This window comes from Falco biarmicus, chromosome 9, assembly GCF_023638135.1.
Source record: "Falco biarmicus isolate bFalBia1 chromosome 9, bFalBia1.pri, whole genome shotgun sequence".
Classification (NCBI taxonomy): Eukaryota; Metazoa; Chordata; class Aves; order Falconiformes; family Falconidae; genus Falco; species Falco biarmicus.
The window spans coordinates 22,986,413-23,009,365 of NC_079296.1; the positions used below are offsets into that span (position 1 = coordinate 22,986,413).

Genomic DNA, 22,953 nt, shown 5'->3' on the forward strand with positions numbered 1-22,953 from the left:
TGGCCAGAGATTAGTACTGCTGAAAGCGGCTTGGTAGTGCAAATGCTCCAAATAATCTGCACACATTACACTGTCTTCGTTAGCAATCACTGTAATTGTACCAAAAAAAAAAAAAAAAGGGGGGGGGGTGTGTGGCAGCGGCTCCCTGTTTCAATATACCAGTTTAACGTTTCATTTTCTGGTAAGGAACAAAAATCTTTTGCCTATACAAAAGGATAAAAAAAATCGAAAAGCCACTAAAAACATCATCTGAAACATGTAAAGACAATTCAGAGCAATTCAAAGGGTCATGACCAGACCAGAGACTTCAAGGTCACCTCGCAGTTAAAGAGGTTGGGAGGCAGGCAACTGGCAGGCAAGCCACAGGCAGCCATCCTTTTCTAACACATGGAAACTGAGGCCAAGTTCACAGTGCAGCATGCCTTCAAAATATACTCCTTGTTCAGAGTGACAAAAGGTTAACAGTTAAATGTACTGCACATATGTCATTTTTATCTCTTTACTGAGCATTTTAATTACTGCCCGAGACTGCAAAATTTATTTAAAATACTTTGAGAAGGTTTAGCCTCTCTCTTTCCAAACAAAGTAATTCTCTAACACCTAGAATGACTACAACTAGCACTTACAAGAAGAAAAAGCTTATGATGAAACAGTTACCAGATGAAACACGATAAAATCCAGTGCAGGGGGAAATCACATCAAAGAAAATGCCTCGACTGGAACAGCCTCACCTCTCCAGAGTTCGAGACACCCCTAAGACACCAGCATCTCCCATTTCCCCAGCCTGCTCACCAGGGCTGAAATTCCCAACAGCAGAAGGTCCCACCATGCAGCAGGTACCAGACAGTTTCACTCAGTTACTTTGTGAAGCAGTGAATTCCTCTGCCACAAGGCAACATTTGCACCCCAGTGATTCCCATTACTGCAACCCTTCTTCCCCTCTTTGTTTTATTTCAGGAGGAAAAAGCTCCAGCAGGTACAAGAGCCAGGGCAGAACTGTAATTCCTGAGACAACCCCTTCTCTTCCTACAAGCCTCTCTGTCACCACACATCACCAACTTCCCAAGTGAAAGATGTCCGAGCAAGAAGTCTTCCTAGCTAAATAACGCTGACTTAACCCCCAGATTGACCAAATCTGTGAAACAACTGTTCCATGCTATCCTGTAAGTAGAGTATGCAGCACAAGACCTAAACAACTAAATGAAACTCATCCTATTTCTAGTATTTTGTAACTTTTACTATTTGCCATTGCAACCTATCTAAAATTATTGACATATTTGCATGCAGTATAAATGAGAATACGTATTTGATGCTGTATGCTTTCGGTTAGCAGGATTAAAATCTTGCCATTTCATATATTAATGACCACGTGTTGAAACAAAACTCAATAGGGAATCGCACTAAGAACTCTTTAATCCTACCAACACGTATACAAACGAAATGCTCAACTTCACATAAGCAGCCCTACAGAACTTTTCTTTCTATTGCAGATCATTCAAGCTGACGGGGTTACTTGCATGTATCAAAGTTAAGCATGTATGTAAACTTTTGGCAGACATGAGCATAATTACATATACTACAGAGGAAGCTAAATATGTTTCAAAAGGTTATTCATATTTTTAAAGCCCTTTTGGTTAAAGGACAAGAGTCACCATCAATTCTAAACTGCAGTCAAACAAGCATTCATTGTCTCTCAAAAGGAGAGCCTCTTTTAGAGGTATTTTTAGCAAAAGGAAATTCAGTGAAATTAGCCAGTTCTGCCAACTGCTTCCATTTTCCAATGCTGTTCAAACTGACTTCCTGTCAATATTAATTGACATAAAAACATTTGACTACTATGTCCTGGAGAACTTGGAAAACTTATTAAGACTTGCTCGGCCCAGTATATGGAAGAAAATAAAACTTTCAGAGAAGTTAAGGAAACTAATCTCTTCCCTGTTCCAAATATAGGGGTTTTGAAGCAAAATATTTGTAAATAGCTATAAATAACCAGCATCAGAGTTCTGGTTCACTCCTCCTGACGTCTGGTAAACATGATGAATTTATTTTCTTCTGTCAACTGTAACTGACAAAACTTCAGAAACACAAACAACTTCAGTGGTATCACCTTCTGTAGCTGCCTGGAAAAAGAGTAACATATTGGTCTTGTACATTTTACTGATATTTTTTGTTAAGGATGTAGAAGTAATTGAAGAGAGATTTTAGTTACTCTGAGCAAAACAACCCAAAACATTTATGCAATAAACGCTTTATAAAAGAAGGGGTAACATAGGAAAATTCATGTCTGTGATTCTGGGAATAATACTAATCACCTGCAACTTAGTAATACGAATACTGATGCTTCCTGGTTATTATCTAATACAATATGAGGCTTGAGATGAAGGATTTCACCCAACTGCTATTCAAAGGAGGCTGTGAAAAACTTAACTGTCTCTTGCCCACTACTGCAGAGTAATTTTACTACCCCACCCCCAAAAAATTAATCCACTACCAGTATTACTTCACAGCTTAGTAAAGACTTCCCCTCCAGTTACATCTTTCAAGTTTGATTTTATATGAACAAACTTTTGAACAGTTTGCATGCAGATCTCTAATGAAATGCCGCATCAGATGGCTGGCACCAGGGTGGCCAAACCCCAGGTGCAGGAGGAAGCCAGCCAGCAGGAATGGCCAAAGCTCTCCTCACTGACTGCACCAAGGTCCCACTGCAAGTCTCGCTGCTGCTGCCCCAGGGTGGTGGGACCCCTCCAGAAGAGGCCTGAGTTACTCTCAGCAGTCCCACAGTTCTCAGAGGATGCATTACATGCCTCGTGACTGCAAGTATATGAAAGTTCCCTGTAGTTCACAGACATGGCTTGAAGAAGAAATCATTAATTGAAATGAAGTATTCTCCCACTGCTGAAGTACTTCCCTTTCAAGTGATGAGGCTAACCAACTGCAGTCTTCTGCCAAGGGAAAAACATCGTGGTACATCACCTTACAAAATGGTCACTTTACAGCTCTGCTTAAACACTTACTGGTTCCTGTTCCATGTTTCAGTTGACAAAACAGGCACATCAAACATTTCTAATATTCTGAGCACATGATATCTAAGGCATCATTTTCACTGAAGCCTAATGCATTACACTCAAATGAAACAGAATTTTACTACTTCTGTAATGTAGCAGGAAACCTGCAGGCTTGCATTTCAAAAGAAAATTCTTTACTACGTGTATAATTTTATATCACAGAATAGGAATGATTTTTCTCTTTGTTCTGTGTTTGTACTAAACAAAGGGCACACACCGTGGCTAGGGCTTTTCAAACCAAATAACAGAAGAAGATAGTTCTGAACATTAACACATCAAAGTAGTAAGAAATACACTCACACTTGACACTCCAGGGTAAGCAGACAATGATTCCGCTGAATTAGAAAAAAGAAAATGTTTTGAGATTGCAATTCTGATCTAGGAAGTTTTGCTTAGTCAGACCTAAGTGGCTTTTAACAACAAGACAGAGCTCAAATGCTATCTAGTAATTGCAGCAACGCCTGCTCACAAACAGGAAAAAATTTGCCTTCTTAGAAGTATTTACCTTTTACTTAGAATAGCATGGGATATATCAAAAACATTTCATATTCCGCTATACCACAAACATGAACACATCAGTAAGCAATCAAACATGAACACATCAGTAAGCAATAGATGAAATTTATAGTTTAGCAGAAGTGGCTACAATGACTTTCCATTCTCAATACCACATATGCAAAAAAAAAAAAAAGTCACTGCTTTCATTTCAAAACCCAAATAGCTTCAGCCAACAAGTCACTTGCAAACAAAGCACATTTTCTCCTACAATTTGCTAGCTTCAAACATCTGACCTACAAAGTTTTCATCTGCGTAAGTGCATTTCAGCTTCTGCCGCTGCAGCCACCACAGACCAGCTGGGAGCAAACTGCTGAATCAGGCACCAGGCGGTTGCACGGCTCCTCTAAACACAAAACCTCATTCAGAGGTATGGAGACAGCATGGGAACAACCAGCCGTTGCACCACCATAGGTCAAAAACGTCACCTAACCTATTTCGACAAAAGTAATGCTCCTGAAATATGCCAGCTAGCCAGCTTCTCTTCCTTGGGAAGAAAACTCCTCTATTTCAGAGTACAGGACAGTTGATGGTAGCAGCATAATACTGTAATGGTTCTTAGTGTTCTTAGTGCCAGCTGTGATGGCTGGCTTGTTCAACAGAGAAGGCTGACCATTAAATTCATCTCGGTCCCGTAAGTGAATTGTGAGCAGATGGTAGTTTACAGACTGCCAGCGTAGCCTGATTTCAGTGTATCTGGATATGACCCCACTTTCCCCCCTAATCCCCTCTCACACTGAGGGAGCAACTTGTTGCTTCCCTGCCTGCACAGCCGAGCCTGTGGAGCTGGCTAAGTGAGGAGGCCTGGGCCCTGACAGCCTGCTAAGCCCTTTAGGATATTGTCATCTGCCAAAGGACTGCAGCCAAGACTGTTCCCTGCTTGCTGCTTCCACGGCTGCAGAACAGCTGAGCGCAACCCAGTCTCACGTTCGAGCAAAACCTGGAGGTTGAGGGAACGACTGAACAAACATCAGACCAAGGGGACAACAACTAGACAGCTTTTGAAGGCTTGCTTACGCTTCACTTGTGGTTTCTTGAATCTGCAGACACATCTGTAACTGTAGGCACCTAATTATGAACTACACACAATTAAAGATGAAGTTACTATAAATAACCAATCAGTTTCAAAAGGTGTTTGGAGGTTGATTGCTTTGCGCTTGCAGAACCAGTCGTATCTCCCAGGACATCCCATCCCGGCTTCCAACACAATCATTTCCTTCCACAGCAAACACACAGCATGTGGACATCACTGCCTCTTTTGAAGCTTTCAAATCTATCTTTTCATTCACTGGTTATCACATTTGCTGCTCTCGAAGTACTTCACTGCACTAAATGCCAGGTCACATACCAGAGTCCAGATCTATCATGACAAAAAGCCTCCATGCTAGCAGACAACGTCACTTACACCTTAAACTCCTAGGGGGTAGAAATTATCTTTTGTGCCCTGTCTTTGAACTCCTCTAGCAAGTACAAAAATATACATACTGTGATTCGTTCTATGTGCTCCCACATTATTTTTATGAAGCATTTTCTCTTTTTCTCCTTTACAGGGAAAAAACCCACTACTTTTTGGCCAAGTTCTAAAATACTGTTTCATGTTTTTGTAGAAATAGACTCTAACAGCAAGTACAAAGAATTCTGCTAACTCCATGTGGCAGCTTATTTTAATATGTAAAAAGGTACTTTCAGCATGTGTGGCCCCCCAGCATGTACCTTTTGAGCTGCGTGTCTCCATTTCCATGGTAACTCATTGTATCAGCAGGCTGTATAATCCTGCATAATACATACAATTTGAAAATCTTAACTTGCTAGATGAAACAAATTTCCCGGCCTTAGTACAGGTCCTAATAACTAGATATGCCTAAGAAAAGGCTATCCTAAATCGACTATTCTAAATTAGTCTAGGAAAATCCAGTTAGCTCATTTTTGTGACTATACAAATTCTGCACCTATAGTGGTATACAACCTTCCACAAAAACAAGTGCTCCCAATCCACCCAATATCCTCCTCTGAATAAAGATCACCCTGTTGTAGCAAAAAACTTACTTTCCACCATAAAAACAAAAAAATAAATCACTCCTACCACTACACAGCACCTAGGCCCCACCATTCAGATCCCCCAACAGTTCTATAAACAAAGGATGCAGCCAGCTTTGTTACAAACTTGATAGAAAATGGCATTGGTCCTCGCAAAGGTGATGATGCACACTTTAAGCGAGCATCAAATATTTTTCTTTTATTCATCACTTCCTCTGAGCAATAAAAACATGTCAAAACAAAATAAACCAAACAGGAGACAAAACAAGAATGACGGGCAGGAGAGAAAGTAAACACACAAAGCAACAATAGAGTAATATATTATCTACTAAATCAACAACTTAAGTTATGTGAATCCTACAGAAATTGGGATGAACTGCATGCTAAATCTCATCTCAGCTAAATGAAACACTGCTGTATTACTATCTAGAGTAGCATCCTACTCTGGCTCCTACCAGCAACATAAAATTATCTAGTGATTTTCACCTTATATTTTTGTAGTATTTCTCTTTGTTTCTTTGTCTCAATTTGATGCAGTAAGTTTGCTCATCTTTCAACATGCTTTTATGTAATAATTATGACCATTTCACAAAGTTCAGTGCTGGATGACTCTCAGACCCTTGAATTTTCTGACCATAATTAGTGACTGTCTAAGTCACAAGATCCCTTTGCAAAGGGTTACTATGCTAGGAAAAAAGACTATCTAAAAATCAACTTCAAATGCACTTTTAACATAATTCTGAACATGAAAAGGAGTGATGACTCTTTGCCTTCTATGTTCTAGCACACAAAGCCACAATAACTACATATGGCAGCTCAGCACTGCACAATATTTGGCCCCTGTTCAATTTTTTTTCCTAGCTAAGATTATTCACAATTCTTGATCTTCAGCTAAGATGAGAAAAGCTTGGATATATTTATTTCATTGAACACCTAGTTTATATATAATGCATTTAAATGGACAGATACAATAAGATTTACTTTCCAACTAACATAAGTTTGAAAGACATACAAGGGTCTGGTAAAGTCAAAAAAACCCCCCATATTTACCCACAAATTTCCGATTATAAATCTCCTCACTTTTAGAAGTCCTTAACATATTTTGCATCTGATCTACTCTCAGGACATAAGTATCTCCTTGAACAGATCAGCATTCTTCACAGAGAAAACATCTCCCTAAATGTGATGTGATGGACCACTGCTGCCCTCCAAGTATTCTTATTCAGATGCAAGAACTACAAACTGCCAAAGAGGAATGGTATTTTTCCTGTAGTACCTGTGTCCACTCCAGCTACGTTCTCACTATTAACCGCTACATTTCTAAGGTCAGTTGCATTCTGCCCACCCAGACTCTCCCTGCAGTTTCAACTGGATTTTGCACTATTTCCTCCCTGCCCTTACCCTCTTGTGCTGCATTACTGCACGTGGTTAAGCAGCTTCCACGTTCCAAAAGAGTGACCACTCTATATATATATATATATATATATATATAGTGACCACTATATCCATGCCACTGCTTGAAACCTTGACATTGATGCTCAGCCTCCACTGGAGAAGCCAAAGCAACTCAGAAATACTTTGGGGAACTTTGTAAATTAACAGCACCGTCAAAATGTAGGCTCGTTATAAGTCTTAATAAGGGGATGAAGCTTTCAACTGTTTTCCCTCATGAGCAAAACAGAATTAAACATAGTGATGTAAAGCAGTGAAATATTATTTAAGCAAACAGATGCATACTATAGGTGATTCAGGTAGCACTGTATACAACTATATACATGCAATGCTCTGTGGCAAAGGCTTCTTCAATTATGTTGAACTTTTTTACCCTTCAGTCCTCAAAGCTGATGTTTAGCAGCCACTGCCTGCCAGCCACTGGGGTTTTTGGGGTTCTTTTAGGGTTGGTGAAAGGGGCCTTGAGGGGACATGAGAACAGAGGGAAAAGGTAAGATAATTTGTTTCAGCTGTTTATAAGACTGACAGCTGGTAAAAGCATGTTGCTTTATTCACGCTAAAGGTAACCTTAACACTGACTTGATAACAACTACGGCATTTTTGGTTTAGATTAGGGACTCCAAATCTATTTAAGGTGATGTCTGGTGCCACAGTGAATCTCACTACATAGCCACTCCTGGCCACTCTGAAACCTCTAATAAGAAAACTGCAAGACATTCCTCTGGCACCAAAGAGCTGGGTATTTCATAAACCCTGAGCCTGTTTCACCTCCTCAACTCCTACACACCAACTTTGATACAAGGCATTCCCACAGAGCAAGTCAAATGCACAGTGGCTGAACAGGCCTTTCCTATCCAGCTGAGACTCCCTCCCACCGTCCTCCCCATATTCCAAGGAGCCACAGCGGCCACACAGAGGAGAAAAGCTCCTCTCTGGAGCATGGGCAAGCTGAGAAATACAGGGAAGGGAGAAACAGGCAGGAGCTGGAAAAAGAACAGGGATGGGAGGCCGGCGGCATGGGTGGTGGGCAAGAAGCAGCTGGTAAGAAACTCCATGTAAGAGAATATCACAGATATAAAAATACTGAGACAGTAATCAGCCAACAAGCACCACTCCTGCTCCTACACACTGCATGGAGAAGGGGTCTTAAAGGCAGCAAAAGTATGTAGTAATTGGAGATGTACAAAACACATATCTAACAAGCATGGTCACCTCAAGTGCTAGAAGGCATCGCTTTCACACCTGTCTAATATTGACTGCTTTATATTGCAGACTTAATTTTCATAACTTCTTGGAGTATTAGTTTTTACATGTTAGGTTTTTCCCCCAATCAACATTTAATGCATTAGCATTACAAAAAAAACAAGAATGACAATATTTGAATTTCTTTCAAGTTCATCCACATTCTTACAGATTCCAGAGACAATCCCAGAGATTTCTTTCCCAGGATAGAAGATAAAACTGAAACAAACATGGACAAGAAAGCAAGCTTTGTTCACTTTCCTATGAAGAACCATGTAAAGTCCAGACACGCTATACAAATACTCCTCATGCTCACTCCTGCTGTCAAGGAGCCTTACCCACACAACACCTTAAGCCCCAGCCTGACACCCAAAAGTCTCCAAACGACACTGAATACTATTCTGCTCATAACTAGGAGCTTGATTAAAAGATTATTTCACATACGTTAACAATTTTGGAAAATGCATGATAAATCGGGTCTCTTCACAGGAACAACATGTTTTCCTTCAAAAGGAAAAAAAAGAAAAAAAGAAAACCACTCCGATCCCTTCCAAGCAGATTCTTCAAAATCTGTTCAGATGATGCATCTTTTTTTTTTTTCTCCTTCTAAAAAACCGAAAGGTCTTCAATGACATTTTTACTAGAAACAGTGAAAAACATGATTTCTGCTTGCCAGAAATCAACAGGATGATATACTCTTTAGCATGCTTGAAAGACTTGTGTATTGTAAAAGCAGAAAGTAGCAGCAATGTTAATCTGAAAAAAGTCATGGGAAAAATTTAGACACAAACTGATTTAAACAACACTGTACAAATATGATGCAGTAATAGGTCTTTTACCTCACCACTTTCTAATAAATAAGATCATGGAAAACTGAACAAAATTATGACAAAGCAGGCTAGCTTAGAGCTACACAAAATTTCATAACACTACCCTAGAAAAATAAAAAAAAAATTTTGTGTACTGTATGCCTATTTATAATGAATGACATTCTTGTACCTTATTGCCCTTTATTTTAGACAAAAAACAAAAAACAGATGTCATTTATAAATGTCCAGCTAACTCGGCAAGGAATCATCTGATCTGTTTGTGAATATTTAGAAGTTGTAAGATGAATTATTAAGAGAAATGCAACCTCTACACTAGCTCAGCCACAACACAGTGCCTCACCGGACCTGCTAGTCTCCAGATTCTTGTACCTTACAAAATCTGTACATAATAAATAAATAGACCAGAGAACTGCACTATACAGTGCGAGCTAAGAATAGGTGATTCACTGCATTCAGATTGCCCACTTGGGACTGCATGGAGGTGAGGGCTGCTCTCAGCTCCTTGCAGCGCATCCCTGTACTGCACCCAACCTTCACTGCGGATGTCACCAAAGTGATGGAGCCTAGATTTTTTGCTTTGAGGCACAGGGCAGGAGATGGAATGTCACCACCTAAGCAACATTCACACGTGCAGTACAGGTTGAAGAAATCCAGATTAAAAGAGAATTAGCCTTTTTCAAAACCAGTGTAATCAAAAAAGTATTGGACATACGCAGAAAGCAGTCACAAAAGGTACACAGACTCACAAACTGACTAGAAGGACTGAACAAGTTGTAGTACGACAATGTGCTCCAGAACGATATGTTCAAAATCAGGGTACTATATTTATATACAAACAGTATGAGGATACAAGGAAAATATCTGACGAAGTAAGAAAAGAGCTCCTGAACAGAAGGAAAAAGAAGAAACAAACACTGTAGAGGTACCCGAACCTCTAAAAATAAAAAATAAATAAAAATTAGTTTAACGAGGAAGTTTATTAACTAATGTTAACAAACACTTGCTACCTATTTGTTCCTTTTTCACTCAAACATTCACAAAATAGTGGGAAGGGAAGAAAAAACACAAAATGACACTTCCAAAGAAAAGAGAAAGGATCCGAAAGACAGAACAAGCACAGGTACAGGTAAAAGAGAGATGACAACCACCAGTGTTTACCTGAAGTGAAACATGAGTACTGGGTACAGACTACAAGGAACTGTAAGTACGACAATGTATAGGAATAAGAACCAGAGAGCCACAGCAGACTGACAAGCAGGACAATGGAACTAGAGAAGTTGTGCAGAGCAGGACCTGAACTGGTGTGTCCCCTACAATGGGGCATGGCCAATGCCACCTTCTCAGCACACACTCCCTTTGCAAGCAAGGCACAACATGCCAGGGCTGTATTCCTCCATCCTGTCCCAAGCCTTTCTCCATCCTTCCCTTTGCTGCAAAGCACAAAACAGGCAAATTACATCAAGTCTTTCATTCCTACATGGAGCTGAAGAATTAGCATGTGCCTGATGAAACCTTCTCCTCCCTACCAGCCTCCAGCTCCTGTAATTTTTGGACATAATGCTGCGCAAACGGGGGCAGCTTCTCTCCCCCACAATTCCTCCTTCCTTCCTTTCTTCCATTCTCTGACAATATTCTTCAAACAGAAGGTGGATAAGAAGTTGCAATATGAAAACCTTATATCACTTGTCTTTATCACACAAATTCCTACCAAACCAAAGGCTTCCTAAATTCTTACATGGACAGTAACATAACTAGTCTGACAATTGTCAGTATTGGGTTACTATTAAAGTATAATTAAATGCTATAAATGTGCACTTAAAATTTCTTTTTTAAAAAATGAAGATACATATAAAATCACTCTATATTAAACCAGCATCCTATGGGAATCAAATTCAGACATAATGCAAAGAAAGAAATTTTAATTTAAAATTATTCTTGCTTGCTAAGGCTAAATTTGATCTGTGGTTGTGAGGACTACCAGTTGGAAGCACGACAGAGAAAGGTTTTAATCACGGCCTCTGTTGTTTGACACATTGTGCTCTGTCCTCGAACTCCAAAATTCCTCACGTCAGATCTGTGCAGACAATACTATTTCACTGCTCACTTCTCTCACAACCAACCTCTAGCTTATTTTACAAAGCAAATAACATTACCACTAAATCCAGACCAGATGATTCCTGCCATAGTCAGGCTCATTACTGCAGGCTGCTTGATCTTACACAGTACCATCTCTTTCCTACTTCCAGCATTCATTAATAAACTATCATTTTAATTCAAGAGCTCTTAATCTCTCCCCAGAAGATACGCTATCTTCAAGGGATACTTTTGTGTGTCCACTTCCTCTCTGGTATTTACAATCACACCATAATTCTGTGGGAGTCTGCCAGAAAACTGCCTATCCCCTCCATCCTTTGGCCATTGTACTGGCACATCTAAATGAGGCTACAAAGTGTTATCTAAGAAAGAGTTCAGTGCTCAAAGGATTTGTTGCCCAAATAGCTCTTCCACCCGTCCTTCAGAAAAAGGAATCAAATCATGGCCCTGCAAGTCAGTTCTGGCCTGTGGAGTGCTACCAAGCTATGCTGCCCTGCACGCTCCAACGTAATATTCTTCATGCTTGCATACATGATATATGAAGCTGCTAATATACAAAAACTCGAACATTAAATAGAAACAAAAGTCTGTAGAATGCAACAGAACTTACTAACATTCATCATTTACTAAATGACATTTTTCCATATGAATGAGAGGAAGTCAAAGAAATGCAAGATAACCTCAAAAATAACTGCAGCAGAAATGAAACCAAAAAACTAAGCTTAAAAGGCTTGGGGTTTTGCTTAAGAACAAGCCTTAGAGTTCACGTGACCACAAATCAAGACTTCGGATATCTGCACACGGCACTATAAATGTGGTATTTTCAGTGCCTGGGAAAGACCAGAAAAAGCAAGAAGGAAAAGGCTGTTTCACTCTCCACACTACATTAGATCACCAAAATAAAGCACCTGGGATCTATGAAAAAGGCAGGCATCAGTTAATTAGTTTGATCTTTCTCCAAATTTGAGATTCAGTTATCAACTATCAGCAAGCAATTTAAATAGTACTACAAATCCAGTATACTGTAAAACTGGAACTGTTACACACTCCTATGGCAAAGCAAGATCCCTACAGGTTCTACCTACATGGGTTTCCCCTCTGGGATCAGAAATAATTGCAAATAGTAATTGGGTTTGATCACTGGTTTTGGGATCTGTATTCATATACCAACAAACAGTTCCCAAACACAACAGAACTAGGGATCAACACTCAAAAAAAAAAAAAAAAAAAAAAAAAAAAAAACCTACCACACCAGCAACTTAAACAGCAGTGAAATTAGATTATTTTTCAATTAAATCCTTATGTAGTGAAATGCAAAAGTAAAATGAGAACATAAAATTTTACTATTTCAGATAAGTGACACAGTGTTTTTATCTTTTACAAGAAGGTTCAAAAACTTGCACAAGTCCTTACATTCAAAAAGCAAACATGAAGCCAACAGAGAAAACCTGTATCTTTCCATTAAAAAAACTACAGTAGAAAGACCAGCTGTTCACCTCAAGGTAAGCACTGAAGTTTGAGACTGCCACAAGAAAATACAATCATGGTTGGTTAAGTGCGCTTTCTGAGACGTTAAAATCTGTGCTTTCACTGAAATTTTACTAGTAAGAACACAGCAACTAAAATGTCATCTTAGAGGAATTAACACAAACACTTAAACAAGAAGTAGAAGCTATAGCCATACCCCAACATCGACGCAGCATCTCCTGGATTTTCCTTTTAAATAGTTTTTCAAACACTGAATCAACAGAATACTGCTTAAGGGATACACCAAGCCCAAAGAAAGTAATTTCCCTAAACACGGGGCAGGGGGGTGGTGTACATAAATCACATATTTCTAGAGAGCAAGACTATTACAATGAGCATGCTTAAGTCTTGAAGTCTTATTTAAAATAAATAAAAAATAAGAGATAAAACAGCAAATCTAAATTGAGCCGAAAAAAAATACCATCTGTTCCAGTTAAAATTCCTCCCTCACCTATATGATCATCAGGAGCTCTTGATATTGTTTCAAATATTAAAAGACATGCATAAAGGCCACATTACTTCTGCAAGAACCACTACATGCCATCAAAAGTACCAAAATAAACCCAGGAGTGATCCACAAGTGAATTTAGTGAACTTCACAAACAGTGCAAAGTAATTCCCACCTCCTCTTCTTTTTTTTTTTTTTTTTTAATTTAAATATATGGCTCCCTTATAATAGTACAATTACAATGGTGTCAGCATAACAGAACACCTCATACTGAAAAGTGAACCTTACAGGCAAATGAAAAGCTTGACTTAAAAGAACTAAATTCCTTGCACTGGCTAATTAGTCTGCTCTGTGATCACTTATCACAGCTTTTCAAGCTGGGATATTTTATTTACATTAGGCTGCAAGCACTAGGCAGTGTTAAAAGCTGCATATTAATCATAATCAAAACCAGACAGTACTCTCAGATGCAAAGTGCCCATGGTCACATTAGATGAAGAAAAAGGGCCATACAACCAGACCCCCATCTGACTGGTAACAGAACTCACATTGCCCACTAGCTGTAATTAAGAGTTTTGGCATCACAGAAAATCAGAACCCAAATGAATCCTAAGTGTTGGGATTCTGGAATTATCATCTCTATAATGGATCATTGTAAACCTCATAGTAGAGCAGCCACCTGAAAAGTGACCAAAAACTGGGCAAAAAGTAACATTTGCAGCATCAATTCCATTTTATTAATCAACTTCTGCCCATTTACTTTTGGTAACTGAAAAGCAGCACGTTTGTACTGAATGAATATATACACACACCGGCACTACATGTGGAAGAGCCAAAGTACAACCCCACAAATGTAAACCTGTTACCTAGTTCCTTAGTTTCTCATTTAGTTCATAAACCAGGTTATACAACACTGAAATGATATAAAAATCATAATTAAAAATAGATATCCAAAGCTGCTGCCCATCTCGCCCTCTACTGCTTGAGAAAGCTGCTTAGAAAAAAACTCACTCCTGACAGGAAGAAAAGGGTCTGAGCAGTGATTTTACACTCTGCACTTAGACAACTTGAAATTCAGTCCACAAGCTTTTACAACCACACACAACCCATGCAGAGCTCTCTCTATAGCTCATCATCTCCAAACACGACAAACAAGTCATTGCTGTATCATTGAAAAAGTGCACAAGAAAAGTTCAAATCATTATTAGATTTCTATTCGGAAAAAGCATTAGAGAACAATAAGCAGCATTTTGAAAGTAACACACATACAAGCTTTCCATGCTCTCTCCCTCTACTTTTATTTGCAAGCTTTATACCTGTAGATAAACTTTCAAACAGAGTAACTCAGTGGTTGAAGCATACCAGTTACTTGCAGAAAGTTCGGGCATGCACACATACTCTTGGTTACGATGTGCAGAGGCAGCGTACCCCATGTTACCCCGGGGTAAGGGAACCCAGACAAGCAGTCGCGATGAGGAGCTTTCATACGCTATACGCCCTTTTGCCTTGCATTAACTTGTTCCCGTGCCACAAAATAAGAAATTTACAGCAAAGGTTACAGAAACTTTTTCTGATGCATTTTTTTTTTTGTGGGCACTGAGTGAAATTTATGTTCACTATTAATTTCCACTGTGGGGAAAAGAAGGTTATCAGGAGTAGTCAGCATGGATATACCAAGGGGAGATCATGCCTGACCAACCTGATAGCCTTCTGTGATGGAATGAACGACTGGCTGGGTAGACAAGGGGAGACTGGTGGACGTTGTCTACCTTGACATCAGCAAGGTTTTTGACATGGTCTCCCACAACATCATGTGTAAACTCAGGAAGTGTGGACTAGATGAGGCCCGTGAGGTGGATTGAGAACTGGCTGAATGGCAGAGCTCAGAGTTGTGACCAGCGGTGCAGAGTCCAGCTGGCGATCTGTAGCCAGTGGTGTTCCCCAGGGGTCAGCACTGGGTCCAGTCCTGGTGAACTCAGTTATCAATGTCCTGGATGAACAGACTAGGCGTACTTTTGGCAAGTTTGTTGATGAAACAAAACTGGGAGAAGGCAGCTGTGCTGCTCTTCAGAGAGACCTGAACAGGCTGGAGAGTTAGTTGGGTGGAGAGGAACATAATGGAGTTCCGTAAGGGCAAGTTTAAGTTCCTGCACCTTGGAAGGAACAACCCACTGCACTAGTACAGCTGCTGGGGGGCAGCTCGGCAGAGAAGGACCTGGGGGTTCTGGTGGACAGCAAGTTGCCCATGGGCCAGCAGTGTGCCCTGGTGGCCAAGAAGGCCAGTGGGAGGCTGGGGTGCATTAGGAGGAACGTGGCCAGCAGGTCGAGGGGGATGATCCTGCCCCTCTGCTCTGCCCTGGTGAGGCCGCCCCTGGAGTGCTGGGTCCAGTTCTGGGCTCCCCAGTCCAGGAGAGAGGGGGAACTGCTGGGGAGGGTCCAGCGGAGGGCTGCAAAGATGGTCAAGGGACCAGAGCATCTCCCTAGTGAGGAAAGGCTGAGAGAGCTGGGCCTTTTCAGCCTGGAGAAGAGAAGACTGAGAGGGGATCTTACCCGTGCCCGCAAATATCTTACGGGCGAGTGTCAGAGGACGGGGCCAGGCTCTTTTCAATGGTGCCCAGCGACAGGACAAGGGGCAACGGGCACAAACTGCAGCACAGGCAGCTCCAGCTGAACATGGGGAAGAACTTCTTTACCTTGAGGGTGACAGAGCACTGGCCCAGGCTGCCCAGAGAGGCTGTGGGGTCTCCTCTGGAGACATTCAACACCTGCCTGGATGCGACTCTGCAACCTGATCTAGGTGAACCTGCTTTAGCCAGGAGTAGGACTAGATTATCTCCAGAGGTTCCTTCCAACCCTGACCATTCTATTACTCAGTGGCTTCAAAGATGAAAAAGTACAAAAAATGACATAGTAAAAGTACAAAACAATGGGAAAAATCAGCAGAAGCAGCTCTAAAGCATACTTTCAGATTAGCATGGTACACAACTGATCAGTTTATATTAAATTTTTGACAGACAGCCAACAAGCTGGCCAAAAGAACCAACAGTGTGCAAACCATGGAAAGTCTCCCTGTTAACATGAAGCATGTTTAAATGAAAAAAACATTTTCAGTAGACATTGGAAATCACAGGAATGAAAGCTGTGAGAAACACAGATTTCTCATTCCAAGACTTTACATGTCGAGTATAACGTATAAACATTTGCCTAAAGAGACCGAAGTCCATAGTTTATATAAAGCATAAGCTTTGAAACTAAGGTGACAGCAGCTTTCTTTTAGTATTATAATACAGAGGATCATTAAAGAAACAAGAGGTCATATACAGACTACAACCATCTCGGGATCCTTTCAAGCAACACCACTACTTCTGATCATACCAAAATGTTCAAAGATCTAATATGCTACTCTCCACAAGTTTCACTACCAACAAAATAATCACAGCAGTAACGGGTTTGCACCCATTTGCCTTGCTGTGCCTTTCACCTGTCTGGAAAGAGTGAGAAGTTTGGGGCTGGGATCCACCTCCACTCCTTACTCGTGGTGAGCTTGGCACGGGTCACCTGGCCAGGCAGGCTCTCCAAGGCACATGCTGCAACTGGGTTTCAGCTCCTACAACTGGCTCACAGCAAGGGAAGGCAGAGCAATCCCATTGCCATTACTGCTGTTAAAAATCTTCCCTGTAATTTCTGTGCCTTAGTTCCTCTACTGTAATGCAAAAGGGATAGTGCATATCACATAAAAAGGCCAGAAGGTTAATTCAAAGCTATAAAAGGCTACAAGGTCTTTTTTACACTGTAACAGCAAGTTTAGAAATTACTACTATTTTCTCAAGGCTTTTGAAGCAGAACACTTCACCAAAAGCAAACGTACATCTTGAGAGATGTGAGCAGCTGCTCCACAAGAAAAAAAACAAGTTCCCTATTCTCCTCTCTTTCTCTTTTATTTCTACACAACCTGATTTTGAGAAAAATGTTTAGGTTTTTGTTACCACAGGAGGGCAGGAGCATGTAATGCTAGTGCTGATTTCTTCTGAGAGAGTGCAGAACAAACAGTGGGAGCTGGAATACAGAAAGAGCCAAGTCAGAGACCCAGAGCGTGATGAAAATTCAGTCATAGCAGCAGAGTTAACTGCTTGTTAATGAAGGCGTATGCATCCCATCTGCCAGCTACAAAAGAGCTGGAATGGTTTCAAAAACATTCCAAGACAGACATACCATCAAATATATGATGTGAACATGTGATCCACACTCAAAAGTTTACTCCACTCATTTCAGCAGGACCACATATAAACACAAACAGACACACATGGGCACCAAGGTTGCAGGATACAAACCATGTCCTTGTCAGACATTAACTGTCACTGCCCATTGAGAATAGAAATCCTTCCAGTGTAATTTGTTTATTCATTAATTCTGATTTCAGGAGAAAGTTCTGGCTTGCCCCCAACAGCTAATTGGTTCAATAAACAGCATCTCAGTTTAGAAGAAGAAAACATGATACTACAGTGAAAGCGTGTAACTGAAACCTCAGTATCTGTTTGGGTATGACTTAGGGCTTTCTCAAAAGAGCTGGACTGCAAAGAGCTGGATTGCAAAGAGCCAGTTTTAAAAGACAAGACAGTATACAGTTTAAATGCAAGAAATAACTACCAATATTTATCTGAAGACTTCTTATGGGGAAGAGAGAAGAGAAATCACTGCTGTAAAAAAGTGCCTAGCGATGACCTAAAACACTGAGAATAAATTTATGGATGAAGTCATGGAAAAAAAAAAATCCAGGTTGTTGTATTCATTATGTGAATTATAACTCATGGCTATAATACTTAAACTTTTGTTTCCTTCCTAACTAGGCCTGCCACACACAATATGCTATCAAAAAAGCTGCCAAACAATTGTTTCAGTCTTCCAAAAAGCAAGTATGTAGCCCACCATGAAAAACAAATATGATAACCTGAAATCTGCCATCGCCTGCACGCTGTCCAAGAATTCAAAAGAGTTAGAGGGAATTACCAGAAGAAAATTTGCTGCACAAAGACAAGTTCCCAGGTATCTTAATTCATATTATTTACTAACATGAATTTAGCTTCTCATGAAAAAAACAATCATCTAGAATCTTAAATTCAATATAGTTCATGTAATTGCCAGTATTATAGATTTCTCTTTAATAAGAAGTATCTCAGGTTTTGCGACTGTACATAACCATTAGATTTTTTAAATCTATTAGGAAAGTAATTGTCACAGATATAGTATGTTAATAGGAACATTTGAACTGAGGCTTCATTTAACCCATCCATCCCTTCAATAAGAAAATTGTGCAAGTCACTCCAAATTATGCATATTTTATAGGATTTTTCTTGGCTTAAAACCTTTCGACTGTACAATCATTTCTCTACAAGAAACATTTTTAAAAGTCACATACTGTAAGTGCTATGTCAGAAGCAACAGCAAAATGGGTTTTCACGTTAAGTCCTTCATTCTGCTATGATCAGCATTTTGCAGGACTACACAGATGGATTCTATGGTAGCCCTTCACTTCCTTGTTTAGGAGGTCACTTTTTTGCACTATTTCTTTTTATAAAGATCTATTTTTGACTGCTGTGGACTTGTGTTTACATATTAATCCACCTGATGCCTCCAGGAGCCATATAGTTTGCTAGTGAAATCATTTTCTCTCTGCTACACACAGCGTCTCCATGTAACTAAATGCTTCTGAACAGGACTTGGTATTTACGGCGATGTGAAGACGACTCCTCTCTGCGTGGTTATCCCTTAGAAATAAAAGAAACTCACGGTTCTGCTTTTCTGCAGTGGCTAACTCAAGGAGAAGGGGGGGGGAAGGGGAATGGGAATATAAAAGGGCACAAAACTAACATCACAATTTCAGAAATACATCAGTTGATCTAATTAGGAGAATAAGGATTACTCAATTATTTCCTTGCCTTGGATAGCTGAGGGTTGATTTGGGGGTGGGGGGTGTTGAGCTGGAGGGGAAGCATTGAGAGAGATTATAGGATTTTTTAATTATTTTTTTATATATATAAGAATGGAATAAACTCCAGTATTTTGCTGGATTATTTTTAACATGAAGGAAAAATAAGACTGAAGCTAAGAACCTAAACCCTTCCTCAGCACAAAGCACTTCACTCAGCACCTGCAGTTGCACTGTATGTATAGCTTTAGCCAATTATCTACAAATTTACCAAGACCTTCACTGCTGTGCTATACAAGCTTGAAGTTACAGTAACACACTGAATTGCCTTCTTTTGTTTTAAAAAGATAAAATAAATCTATGCAACAGTTGGAACAGTAAAAAAGGGGGTTTTGCTTTAAGTATTTTGACACAACATGAGTATTTCCTCTCAGGACAATTATCAATAAAAACAATTAATGCTGTGTATTACAAAACAGATTATAACCTAACTTTCAGCATCAAAAAAATAAAAAACCAACAGTGAGAAATCTTATACAGAAGACTGGACTGTCCACACGCTACAATTACACAGGTTACCACTACTGCCAGTCACAGGAGAGAAGCCTCGTACCAAGAAAGGGCAAAATCCCCTATTTGCCAAGATTTAGCTGACTGGGACACGGCTGAGAGAAAGGAAGAGGAAAAGAGAAAAGTCTGGCTCCCCACAATCATTGCTGCACCTCAGCTAAAAGTAAGTATTGGCCCTGGTCTTTTTGGCTGCCAGTCAGGTATTTCTTCATAAAAGTAGTATGTTTATTTTTCTTCCCAGTCATCACAACATGCCAGGCCAATGGGTCATTCTGACCATTCAAACTGTCACGAAACACCTCGTCAATTTCTGATTTAATACTCATTCCTATTAAGATGGGAACATCGAAAACATAGATCTAAATAAAACAGCAAATCCTAAAGTGGTTTTGCCATATTCTTACAGGTACTAAACCAATATTACTTGTAATATCTAATGGATAATTAAAATCCAAGTACACATGAAGTATAAATATACTACAGCTAAAGGTTCTCAGGTGTCAGGCTTTCAAGATTATTTTTGTTTTTTCACATAACATTATTTAACCTTATATTTTTATTCCCATCACTATAAATATTATTCAAAACGTCTGGTATACATAATGTAAGTTTTTGATAGGACAAGTGTTAAAAATACTGTATTATAGTAATATGTATGTTGTTCACAGGACTACACAGAATACTTCATATATAAGCCAATCATCATATAGAAGTTCTAAGTAAATTTATGGTTCCTGCAATAATATCACTTACTGTTTCAGAAAACTGTTTTCATAACTTTACTTCCAACCACAAGGTCATTCATCATACTCTCAACCTGAACAACTACTACCACTTCAATATGTGCAAACATGTGCAGGAGTGACAAACTACTAACAACAGATATATATTATCATTGTTTAAAAGAACATTTGATTTAAACATATCTTTCTTGCTCCAGTTTTCACCAGCTAAACCGTGTAAGCCAGAGAAAACCCTAGGATTACAACTGATTAGCCAAAAAATATAAGTAACAGTTTAATATATTACTATTCCCAAAATTTGACACAATACATTAACAACAAGGCTGTAGCTACAAGAACTTAATTCAAACCTTTAAAAGATGGCATTCTGTGATGATTTGAAAGTCTCTATGCATCTACTAATCACTAAGAGTCAAGTAAGTGATACTAATCACTGTTCTGTTTAACAACTTTGTAAAGCAAACTTCTGACAGATAGGTTATGGCAACTTGCCACCAGTTCCCAAAAAGAGTGTCTGCTTTCAGTCACATCACTGTATCGACACTTCCAAAGGAAATTCGGGGTGCTTCTGGTAAAATTAGTCATAAGTCATCAAATGTTTCAGCACCAAAACAGCGGTGGCACAATATTTCACGTTCCTTATGCATAAAATATTCCCACAGACATCTATAGGATTTCTGGAAATAAATGCAAAACCAAGTCTCAAGCAAACATGTTCTGCAACACCAAATATAGCAAGTTTGGAAATAGTTGGTGAAAAACTGCACAAGCTTCAATTTTTTTTTCTTCCAAGAGCCTGTATCAACCTGTGGGCTGAAAGGAGTGGGAGACTAGAACATGGGTAAGTTAAAATTGCACCTCATCGCAAACAGGCTTCACTATTTAATAAAGATGCACTTCAGAACCCCCCTCCAAAGCAATACCAACCACGAACAAGATCCGCGCTACAGAGAGAACCTATTTTAAAGTCTAGCAGTCAAAGCAGTGAGAGAGTGAACTGAGATGTGCTGCAATATTTATGCAGCCATTATAATGCAAATGCATAAGGTATTAGAAAGGCTATTTGCATTGGTGCACAGCCCCTTCAGTCTATGTACAATGCCAACAGAAAGAACAATTAGGATGCATGCATAACAAAAAGCCTCTGACCACAGCGTAGGCAGGTCCACTGAACCGGATACAATATCTATGGGATCAACAGGGCTCCATGGAAATACTGTCTGCTGGATCGCTCCATACATCTTGCTCATACATAGAATATGAAGCACTTTAAGACACAAAAGCACGTAGGGGATTAGTATGGTGAAGGTAAGAGCAAGCTACAACCAGTTTACTGCGAGCACCAGTCGCATGTTTCTCAAGATGAACAACGGGGCTGGAGCACTGCTCGCCTCCCCAGGGCTGCTCCTCTGCAAAACCCCAACACTACTAACAGGCAAGTAGCAAACTTTCAAGTGTGCTAAAAATTAATACATTTAAAAAAAAAAAAAACAGCTGCATACTTTCCTGTGGCAAAAACCAATTATTTCCCAGCACTTTTTGTAACAGAAAGGGAGGCAGGTGTGCAAATTAGGATCTAATGTACATCCACTCTGAGAACACACTGTGCTTTTGTAAAGAAATCAAAGAGCAGACAAATAAAAAAAACCCCAAACTTGCATGTCTTTCTTTCTTTTTACATGTATAACTTAATGATAAAACAATACTAGAAGAACCAAGTATGCCAAATTGTTTTTAAGATGTTTCTTTGACTTCGTAACCTACCATTTATCTACACCAATTCACAGCCTCTTAACATATTCTATGCTAGTCAGCACGTCTACAATTATATGACAGGCTCTGTTGTCTCCTGTATTTCTCTTGTAGAACAACACACATAAAGTACTACTTAAACTGCAATGATCTTAAAACAGTCTAAATTTAACTATGTTGTATAGAATTACTTTTTTAAAAGAAATTCTAAACCTCGCATAATTTCTGTACCAAATATATCCATTACCTAGAGGCTAATGATGGAAAAATTCTTAGTAATTAAAATTCCCTTTTTATCCAGAGACCAGTTTTTTGCTATACTGAAAATGCCTTTATTGAACCAAATCTGGTGTCAGAGAATGCACAGATTTAACAGTACGTTACGCGTATTTCACAACACAGTCAAGCCCAAGCAATGCAGCAAAAACCAAGCAAATTAAGGTCAATGGCTAATACCGCAATCATTACCTGCTTATTATACAACCTGTTACATTTTATCCCAGTACATTTTGTAACATAGCAAGGCTACTGTATCAAACAGACTACACGACCATGTCAGCGAGTACAATTTTAATGTAAACAAGGGTTCTATTTATCTTTACAATCTATTTACAACAGGCTGTTTAATCTTCACTACTATGTCCTCCACAGCCTTCTCACACACACACACAAACCCCCACCAGAAAGAGAGGGACAGAAGCATCGCCTC

The 22,953-nt window shown here is 39.5% G+C and overlaps 1 protein-coding gene across 4 annotated transcripts in view; it reads right to left on the reverse strand.

Annotated features, from left to right (window-relative positions):
• Positions 1-22,953, reverse strand: part of SHOC2 (SHOC2 leucine rich repeat scaffold protein) — a 70,878-nt gene that overhangs the window by 44,622 nt on the left and 3,303 nt on the right. The window contains exon 1 of one of the 4 annotated variants that reach the window (XM_056351940.1): positions 17,240-17,309. The exons of the other annotated variants lie outside the window; for them this stretch is intronic. The gene's annotated coding sequence lies outside the window, so the exon portion shown is untranslated. Of the gene's footprint in view, positions 1-17,239; positions 17,310-22,953 lie in introns of those variants that run through there. 4 annotated transcript variants of the gene reach the window in all.